We start from the raw sequence: 9,472 nt of genomic DNA, 5'->3' as shown, positions 1-9,472 counted from the left end.
CCTGCCCAATCAAGTTTCTAGAAAGATTGCTGAAAGTTATTATGATGAACAATTTCCTAGGAACTCCAAAGGTTTCAGAAAAAAATCCAGGTTTTCCGTAGTTCGTATAGAACCGAATGGTTTCCAACGAGAGTTGTTTCCAAGTACCTAATTTGAAACCCAATGATGACGTTTCTAAGAAGTTAGAAATATAGCATCATAATTCCAGATTTTGAAGTAAGTAATAAAATTCCAATCAAATGATTTTCATCTGCTATTTTTTACGGTACAAGTTTTGTGATTAGACACGCTAGACATTTTGGCTTGACATTTGCCCAGCACTTAATGTCAGTATTAACCTTATTCCGCGTTTAAATTTTTTTGTTAAAAAGTTTGTGCATTCATGGCGCCGCGCCTAATTAAAATAGAATTCTTTTTATCATAATTGTCTACGTTCTAAAAACGATATCCATAGCTTGTTCCATGGACAACAAATAAATGAGGAAGTACAACTCCTTTTATAACAGTAATTATTATCACTTACAATTTATACCACAACACAAGCGCATTGAAGTGGGAACGGAACCAAAATACTACAATTTGCTTATACAGGGTGTTTCATAATATATGCGCAGGACTTCAGGATTAGTGATAGCTCTTACAAAAATTAAAAAAAAAGTTTCTATTAACCTACCCTCTAAAATGAAAAATTCTCGAGATACAGGGTGTTGAAATTGAAAAAAAGTTCGTTTTTTGCGAATATCTCCGGAACCGTTTATCGTACAGATAAGTATTTTCTAGTTATAATAAGCTCTGTTTTGTGAGAAAAAAAATGTTTTTTAGGTACGGCAACGGTTAAAAAATACCATTAAATAATTGCGTTAATAAAAATAACAAGATATATTTTTCGTTTCAGTAACTGAATCCAGACCTGTAATTTTTGAGCACACATCGGGATTATTCAAAATTTGACGGAGGCACCTAGCAATAGAGGCGCGTATTGTGCGATCTTCGCGACGATAACTATACATTGGTTGTTGGTTGCCCGTGCTTATATCTAATAGCTTTAATTTGAATTCACATTGGCTATATATAACAAATGTTACAAAATCATTTTTGTTATTTTTTTGAAATGGACGTTTGTCGTCGGACCCTTAAAGAATTCGGTTTCGATGTACCATGAAAAAATTGATTTTGATCATCAGATGTCGGCTGAATCGAGGGTTGAGAACGGTTGCTGTTTTAGATTCTCCTTGCAATTGAAGACCCCGGGGAAAAATTTGAAGATAGCGAATCGTTGGGGGTTGTTCTTACCGATGGTCAATTTGCAAAATTTTTTGAATATTGTCAAAACAACACTGTTCTTCTGATGTTTTTCGTCAGCAAATATGTGTTATACTAAGCCTTTTCTATTTTCTTTAATTAGATGTGACACTTGGTTTTTCTATTTTTTGTAATGCTGTACATAATATTATCCTGAATAATAAATGAAACGAGTGCGTTTTTGAAGCATATTTTTGGAGTCTAAAAAACCTCAATTCGTCCATAGAAAGGTTACATTTGAGGGTGCGTCTGTTTGCATCTGAAACTAGTTTCTTGATCTCTTCAAAAACTTGCTATTCCAGAGTATTGTGGTGATGTAGAATTGGGCAATGAAAGCTCGCACTTCTCCCCCGATGAAGGTTTCATCAAGACAACATTTGTATTTCTACATCCTTTATGATGCTCGGTATCTTGAATTTGTTTATTATTGAGTCTCATGTGTGCAAGAGAGAATTATGTAACGCATCCCCCGTTTTGGGATCAAGCACAGTCAGCTTTTCCTGCCTTCTCGTAATGTACATCGTCACCAAATACGTGTTATACTAGGCCGTTTCTACTTCCTTTAATTAGATGTGACAGAGTTTCCCAAAAATCTAATAATATAACGCATTAAGCGCCTTTTGCATGCTGAAACTTTTGTGAAAGTTGAAATTCTCTTAGCCGAGGGCATGCGCAATAGGTTCTTTCATTGAAAGTGATGTAAGTTTCAACTTATTGGTTCAGACGTGAAATATTTCACATTCAGCTAAAATTGTAGGGCTGCCAACTCTACAATTGGACTAATATTAATGTTAAGTTTTGTGTCATTTGATGGTATTTTGTGTTGACCAAGGTAAAGGCAGATTATTGAGCGCAGTGAAATCCCAGAGTGATTGTTGCTGCTGAATGTAACTAAAAAGTTATTAAAGGCGTCCATCTAACCTTACGTTTTTAGGTTGGTATTAGCAAAATGTAAACGCAAATGGGTCTGGAATCTTCCGGAATGTTCTTGAACAAATACGGTATTTGTCCCAGATGGATTGCGTCACATTCCTTTTCGCACTTAATCACTGATGACTAATCTTTCATTGCGCCTCGATGTCTATCGGGATTTGGGGAATATTCGTACAATATTATCAAAGCTCTTCTAAAAATTCTAGTAAGATTACAAAAATACGTGTTTCAAGACATTTCTAAGCCGATTTCTAAGGTAGTTTGGAACGTTCCGATCTTAAACTCAAAGAAGATATTCCCAAGGTAGACCTCGGAAAGACCTGCGAGATTAGATATAGCCAGGGTTATAGCATAACTTCTATAAACAAATGACAAAAAAAGAGCTCCCCAATTTGTAAGTTTCTAAATTCTTTAAAATTAGTCCTGAGAAGATAAAGCTTTTTCAATATAACTTCTAAGAAAGAGAAGGTTCCTAAAATGTTTAGACCTAGAAAAGTCTTTTGAAAATACCTTTTTCGAAGATTGGCGCAAGTAACTATGGAACGCCGTTTTAATGTTTAATGTGCAACAATGCTATAATCTTAAAGTAAGTAAAGCTTTGCCCGAATTCCATTCCGCCATTTAAAATTATCTGAGATAATTGTAAATGGCTATTTCAGCCATTTAATATTATCTGAGATAAAATCAAATGGCGCCGTGCGCTGCTTTTCTCTCTTTTTCCCTATAAAAAGAATTAAATTTATCTTGTTGATAATTTAAATTTTGCTATTTAAAATTATCTACAAGATAAAAAACATGATTTAAAATTATCACTATGATAAAAATAATTGTTTTATTTTATCAAATAGGAATTATTTTTATCAACAAGATAATGAAATGATTGATAATTTTAAACAGCAAAATTTAAATTATCAACAAGATAAATTTAATTCTTCCGCCAGTTACGACTATCTTAGATAATTTTAAATGGCCACCTTTGCAAGTCATAGCGAGATGGAAATACGCTGTTTTATAGGGAAAAAGAGAGAAAGGCAGTGCACGGCGCCAATTAATTTTACCTCAGATAATTTTAAATGGCGGAATGGCATTAAAATTATCAAGATAAAAATAATTATTTTTTCATTATCAACAAGATAAAAAAAATGATTTGAAATTATCATTATGATAAAATTAATTATTTAATTTTATCATTAAAATAATAGAAATTCGGGCAAAACTTTCTTTTAAGATTATGGAATTGTTGCCCATTAAATGTTAAAACAGCGTTCCATAAGTAACTGTGTCTGTGTGAGTAAATTGCTTATATTTTGATGATTTATGCACTCATATAAACCCAATTTGTTTCTATGAAGGATTATTGGTAAAATGCAAAATTTCGAGGAAAATGTTCACTTTGTTCGCTAATTACTTGGGTGGATGTATATGTATACGCATTTCGAGTGGCTGTCCCGAGGTGTAATTTTCTTTGGCCTTTTAAACATTATTCAATTGGGTCCGTCAACTATGCATTGGTTGATGGTGGTCCTAAGAGTTTTAATTTGAATTCACAAAAGTTACAATACCGTTTTTGTTAACATTTCTTACCGTCGGGCACTAAAAGAATTCGGTTTTGATGTACTTACAATGAAAACACTGCTTACACCGGTCTACAGCATTTTTGCGCATGGAACATAATATATTGCTGTGTTATTTTGTCTGGCAGGACTAAATTTTGGGATTCTTAACTAGAATGGACAAGGGCGGTTTCAATGTAATTTTTTTTCTTAACCTAAATTTTTGTTTGTCTCTTGTAATATTTTTCATTGTGTGTGCGTGTGACAATTAAATTTGAATTTTGTAATTTTCACAATAATTGCTGTGTATGTCATTCGAACGATTTCATTTCCTGTCGTTTATTGTTTTCTTTGAATACTTGTCGAAGGTCCATTTTATTTAATCAAAATTCTTAAGATTGATTTGGAATATAAGGTATTTGGTATAACCCACTATCTGTTAGAAGTTAATAATTTAACTGAGAAAAGAGTCGAATACCTCCTCTGCGCTGGGGAGAAGTTTTGTTCCGAGACATATAAGGGTTTGAGCTAGCTAGGTTTGTTTATGTGTTTTGTGTACGGTCTTTTTGGCCAACGGACCGGTGCACACAGCATTTTTATTTGGCGCCCAACGCGGGGCCACAGCATTATTAATTGGCGCCCAAGAACGTGGGGCCACAGCAATATACCTTATTTTTATTGCTTGTATAGCCACAAAATAAGGATTTAAACAAAAAAAGGTTATATATTTGATTTTGTGTGAAAACAATGCAAATGGTTTTGTCATGTTTAACTCAAGGTTTTCTCATCAACCCCCCAAATAATATGATCTTCCATCATGCTTCCAGCGTACTGGCCTTGGTAACGTGCCTAAATTCCATTATGTCTTGATGAAAGTGATTCCGAATGAGATCCCATATTATCCTTAAATTGATCTAAATGAGAATATGTGCATCTTTAGAGACATTCTATACCGATTCTATACCCTATGATGCAAAACCAAATCATGTCAGCTCTTATAATTTTCAGCTCTATGGTTTCCCAGGAAACACTGAACAGGGAACCATGGACTATTGCCTTAAAACTGTTCCAGGATTTTTTCCCGTTTTTGCTAAGTAACTGCGGGAAAATATCACACTCCATATTTCTTTTTATTTGAGGGAAAACAAGATTCCAGCTTTAATTTTCACCCCTAAAAGCTTTGAATCAAATCGCTATAACTTTTGTAAAAGCAAATATTTACGATGTCCAATCGTACATTTTATCTATTTTTGCTTAATATAGGTAATATATAATATAATTATAAATATTATTATAAATTATAATATATTATTATTATAATATATAAAAAAAAATTATTTTTTTGTTGACCGGTGTTGAATATCAAATGCCGACTCGATCGAGGGTTGAGAATGGTTCCTTTCTTAGAAGCGCCCTGCAATTGGTGACTCCGGGGTAAATTTTGGAGAACGAATCGTTGGGGATTGTCTTAATGTTGTTACTGGCCAGGAACTTTAGGCAATGTGTTCGAAATTTTAATAAGCGCAAAACTTCTTGAATTCTGTCAAAACAACACTGTTAATTTTACTGTTTTTTTTAGAAAAGGAAAAGTTTTCGTTTCTTCGTTTAAGCTTGAAAGGATTTCATTCAGCATAAGTAGTTTTATCAGGGAATGTAGCTTGTTTGCTAATGGTTTGGAGTTTTCTCCGCATTGTCAGTGTGCATTTTTATTTTTCCATTTCCAGTGTATATGTTTACTTTGGGAAAGTCGTGGGTGTTTGTAATCGACAATTATGCACCAAACGAACCCTTTTTATGATGTTTGGTATCTTGAATGTGTTATTATTGAAAGTCATTTTATTTTTCGTGAAGCAAGATAATTAAAGTTCATAGAAGGAATATCAAATTTTTGTTTCAGCCTGGGCCCTTAAATGTTACGAATGCGAAAGCGACCAATTATTTGCATGCACTAAAGATGCCAAACCCAAAGAAAAAACCTGCCCCAACCCTAAAATACAAGAAAGCTTTATACCCGTTTGTACATACAAAGTATTTTATGGTAAGTTCGTCCCCGTTTTACCTGTACCCCGATTAAAATTCACGTACTTACAGAAACAGTGAAAAATACATATAAAGTGCGTTCTGAGTGTGGAATAATGCCAATGGATGCTCCGTTAATCAGACAAAGCCAAGCAGATTGTCTTAATCCAGGACCCGGGGTTGAATTGAAGGAATGCCGAGTGTGCAAGACAGAACTATGCAACTCATCCCCCGTTTTGGGATCAAGCGCAGTCTGCTTCTATTTCCTTCCCCTAATGTACATCGTCACCAAATACGTGTTACACTAAGCCTCTTCTATTTTCTTTAATTAGATGTGACAAAGTTTACATTCTAGCACATGGTTTTTCTATTTTTGAAAGAAATGCTGATACCTATTATCTTGAATAAATAAATGAAATGAGTGAAGTGTCCATTGTTTCCCAAAAATCCAATAATACGTTTTCTGAATCCAAAAGACATGTATTAGTCCATTGAAAAGTTACATTTGGGGTTGCGTTTGTCAGAGGACGCAATTTTATTGTTGAGATACCAACTAGGGGTTAGTCTAATACTGTTTTTCTTTTTTCTTTTTTCTTGAAATGGACGTTTGCCGTCGGATCCTTAAAGAATTCGGTTTCGATGTGCAATGAAAAAAACTGCTTACGATTATCACATGTCGACTGGATCGAGGGTTGCTTTCTTAGAAGCGCCTTGCAATTGGAGACTCCGGGGTAAATTTTGGAGGTCACGAATCGTTGGGGGTGGTCTTAATTTTGTTACTGACCAAGAACTTTCGTCAATTTGTTCGACTTTTTAACAAGCGCAAAATTTATTGAATACTGTCAAAACAACACTGTTAATTTTACTGATTTTTTTTTACCGAAAAGGGAAAGTTTTCGTTTCTTCGTTTGAGCTTGACAGGACTTCATTCAGAATAAGTATTTTTTTTATAATTATGAAAAAGTTTCCGGGGAAACTTTATCCAAGAAGATATAAGGGAATGTTGCTTGTTTGCTAATGGTTTGGAGTTTTCTCCGCTTTGTCAGTTTGCATTTCTATTTTTCCATTTTCTGTGTATATGTTTATTTTGAGAAAGTTGTGTGTTTTGTAATCGACAATTACACACTAAACGAATCCTTTATGATTATAGGTATCTTGAATTTATTATTATTGAAAGCCATTTTATTCCTAATGAAGCAAGGCGTTAAAATTCATAGAAGAAATATGAAAATTTTGTTTCAGCCTGGGCCCTTAAATGTTACGAATGCGAAAGCGATCAATTATTTGGATGCGCGAAAGATGCCAAACCCAAAAATAGAACCTGCCCCGACCCCGAACGACCTCAAAATTCAGTTCCCGTTTGTACTTACAAAGTATTTTATGGTAAGTGCGTCCGCGTTTTACCTGTACCCCGATTATAATTCACGTACTTACAGACACAGCGAAAAAAACCTATAAAGTGCGTTCTAACTGTGTAGTAATGGCAGTCGAGGCCCCTTTAAACAAACAAAGCCAAGCAGATTGTCTTGATCCAGGAGTCGGAGTTGAAGTGAAGGAGTGCCGAGTGTGCAAGAAAGAACTATGTAACTCATCCCCCGTTTTGGAATCAAGCACAGTCAGCTTTTTCTGCCTTCCCCTAATATACATCGTCACCAAATACGTGTTACACTAAGCCTCTTCTATTTTCTTTAATTGGATGTAGATATCTAGTTTAAATACTAGCTCTTGGTTTTTCTATTTTTTTGAATGGAATGCTGTGAGTTCACCTAAAATTATCTTCAATAAATAAAGGAAATTATTGTTTCCCAAAAATACACTATCAACTTTTTTGAATCTAAAAGATCCCCATCGAATTTGTGAGCAATTACTCTTACATTTTCTTCCAAATTTAAGCTTTTAGTTACTTTACTTTCATTTCTTATCGTACTACGCATTCTATCACCTTAAAAATACGCAGAATTCGCTTAAAATTGTACTCTCCGCCTACAGAACAAGTTAGCTTTGCCAGCTCGACCTCTCGCCACGCTCCACCAGCCAGAAGATCCGCATGCGCTCACTCCTACGAAAGCGCTCTCCGCGTGCGCTTCCATTCGGTATACAGGTTGATTCAAATTGGAGGGCCACCATGGGGATCTCGGGAACTGTAAGAGATAGGTAGGTAGTTTAAATTTGGCAAAGTTGCGTATTTTGATGCTTAACAAAGTGCCATTTAGAAACTGAAAAAATTCCGACTATTTTCGGAACAAAAATTTGCAAAATCGTTTATTTTTATTTCTCACTGAAGTTTGTCAAAATAAATAATACATTATTATGGACACTTTTTTCCGCTCTATAATAATAGGGGATAATTTAATTAATTTCGTTTACATAGGTATCTGGTTAATGCGAATAATCAAAATTTAGACATTGAGTCTCCACTATGCCTAGAGAAATTACGTAACTTTCATCACTCGTGTACCTCTGAATTTCAAACGTTTCGCTCCTATTAGTGAAGAGTAGTAATGTAATTACGATTGAAAAAGATTACGTTAATTAGAATACATTTATTTTAATTGAAACACAAAGAAAGCAAATATTTACAATTATGTCGAACCTAAAATTCTAACCCTAAATTATTTTAATTAATTAAATATACAATTCTAATTTATTAAGACTTATTTGAAACTTCGCAAATAAATTGTAATATTACTATTGCCCTAAATCGACAAGGGGCTTATGGCGCCTTTAATAATTTACTTCGTACCGTTCAAAATGAGACGCTATGTGTACCTACCCTGTACTTTCTCATTCCGAGTCCAACCTCATCTGAATCCCGGCTAATAAATTCTTCTCTCTCTTTCCGCACTGTTATATTTAATTTAGCCAACGTACGTACACATTCCTTGCCGATTAACTCGTTACTAACGGCTCTAAATTTAAACTTACAACAAATAATAGGTACGTCTACAAAATTCAATATACATTATCTACAACTAATCACAAAAGGATATTCCTTCACGTCCAGGCCAAAAAGCATTATTTGTAATTGAAAATATTTACACCCATTACATCAATTCTTTTAGTTTTCTATTCGCGTTATTGTATGCTGTGTTGGAACGTGCCATACAGGATCTGCTTTACCATGAAAATTGGTCAGTTGTGGATTTGTTTTTCCCGAACCCCCCTTGGTGCTGCTTTTACATATTTTTCTAATCTTTCTTTTATTAGGGTGGCTAGTATTTGGTATATGACATCTAGGAGTGCCCTGTAATTTTTACATTCCGTTTTGCCACCTTTGTTGAGTATTGGTAGGACCACTTCCTTTCCATGACTTAGGCATGGTTTCCGTTTGCCATATTTTAGTTACCAGACTTTTGCTTTAAATTTTCAGAGGCTATTTCGTTTTCTTCTGATGTTTTATTATTATTTCTTATTTTGCTTTTATTTCATACATCCTGGGGTTTTCCACTGTTTTTTCATCATTGAAGGTACCTACTTGTTCTTGGGTTCCTTCCGATCCCTTATTTAGTGTTGTATCCACCTTTCTAATTGTTCAACCTACGTTCATAATAAATTACCTTTCTCGTCTTTAATGAAAGACATCTTATTTTGATATCCTGTTCGGATGTCTTTAGAGAGATTTCTGATTACTTTTGCTTGATATTTACTCTCCTTAATTTGAATTT

This window comes from Photinus pyralis, unplaced genomic scaffold, assembly GCF_008802855.1.
Source record: "Photinus pyralis isolate 1611_PpyrPB1 unplaced genomic scaffold, Ppyr1.3 Ppyr1.4_LG8, whole genome shotgun sequence".
NCBI lineage: Eukaryota > Metazoa > Arthropoda > Insecta > Coleoptera > Lampyridae > Photinus > Photinus pyralis.
Note: the sequence above shows the minus strand (reverse complement) of the source record.